The sequence below is a fragment of the Nannobrachium achirus genome, assembly GCF_963921795.1.
Source record: "Nannobrachium achirus genome assembly, chromosome: 22".
In the NCBI taxonomy this organism is placed as follows: domain Eukaryota; kingdom Metazoa; phylum Chordata; class Actinopteri; order Myctophiformes; family Myctophidae; genus Nannobrachium; species Nannobrachium achirus.
Window position 1 is genome coordinate 8,914,044 of NC_137829.1, and position 1,770 is coordinate 8,915,813.

Genomic DNA, 1,770 nt, shown 5'->3' on the forward strand with positions numbered 1-1,770 from the left:
ATATGAAATGTCTTGTTGCCAAGAATGCTTGGGGTGAAAGTGGGAAAAGTTGGAGTGGATTTCTCTGAGCAAGTGGCATTTTGGCCAAGGCCACTATCCACACTATGGCACTTCTAGGCCAGCGATTTGAAGCTAATCCAAAAAGCAGATTAGCTTTAACAAGGATGGATTAGGCTATCTTGTGACCAAGACAGTTTCTAAAGGTGTGTGCCACTAATCAGCCTGCGTCTAATCAGCCTGCGTCACACATCACACTGTAAAATCCTGATCCCCATAAGGGTTCATTTGATTGTCAGTTATAAAGAACACTGAAGATTTAACTGTGTACTCTTCACCCAAACCGACAAAATCTACAGTGCCGTGTGAACATGATCAAACACAATGCACTTCTGACAACCTTTTAATCTTTGAGTTTTATTTATTCTATATTGGTAGAAAATAAATTAGACTTATTGAGAGACATCCCCGCCCCCAATATGTGCCACACTGTTCCAGGGTTGAAGTGCTTGTGGTGTGGTTCAATAAGATCAGTAATTTTAGTTCATTTAACATTTATTCAACCAAGCAGCTCTGTATTTGGCTCTACCAGTGGCTTTTGGATGTTTGTGTTTTTTTTTTACCATCATTTTAACAATGGAACGGTGATGAAGAGTGACATGCACCCTCAACTGCCACTGCATTGGCAGATTGGAATAATTGCTGTCTAACCATTGATGTCATTACCATTTTATGTACAACATTGTGTAAAAATTGAGTAAGCTGAGGGGAAAGATAAGTTTTGTGGACTGACTACCTTTTATGATGGCAAATGTTATGCCAATCCTAACTGACAGGATGAGTACGGGACAACGAAGATGTCCCAATGAAGCAGTACTCCAGAATGATTATGGATCACCATCTGCCTGCTTCATTATATTAGGGTACATCTTTCAAATAGGGGCATAATTAACACAGGGTACATGAGAGACATCACCTCAAGTGGAGATATGTTGGTACTGTATGATTGCCTGTTTCTTCTGTTGAGGATGAAATAATCCTTTTGATCGATTGATTGATTGATTGATTGATTAGTTTATAGAAAATACATTCTAAAGGATAAACACACAAGAAAGCCCATAGGCTTGTTTCCATTGAGGTCCTTTAGCTTAGGTAGTCTTCTCTTCAGAGGCTAGAGATCTAGCTATGATGCACAATGACATAGTCTGGGCTCTGTAGTAGATTCAACAGGGGGTCCGAGGAGGTACTGCAGGAGGTCCACAAAATTGTTTCCTGATTAAAAAATTAAAAATGTAAAAATCTATTTGTCTTTAAATCTTAAAAAAAAAAAAACATTTTCCATAAAATAAATCATGAAAAAAAAAAAAAAAAACTTGCAGTGAGAGATGGTGTAGTGGTCTAAACATTAGACTCTCATTGCAGAGGTTCTGCGTTCAAATCTCAGTCCTCCTACATTGCAATATAGTACTTTTACATTTTCAAGGTTATAATACAGATTTAACGGAATACTCAAAAGCTCTAGAAAGTGCCTGCATTGAGAGACTAGTGTAGTGGTCTGAGGATCAGACTCTCACTGCAGATGTTCCATGTTCAAATCTCAGTCTTCCAATGTTGTTCTAGTAAGTAGTAGTACTTAGTCATTTTCAAGGTTAAAATACAACAACAAAAAACTACTCAAAAGCACCAGAACAAACCTGCAGGCATAATGGTGTAGTGGTCTAATCGTTAGACTATCAGTGCAGAATTTCTGTAACGTGTTCAAATCTCAGTCCT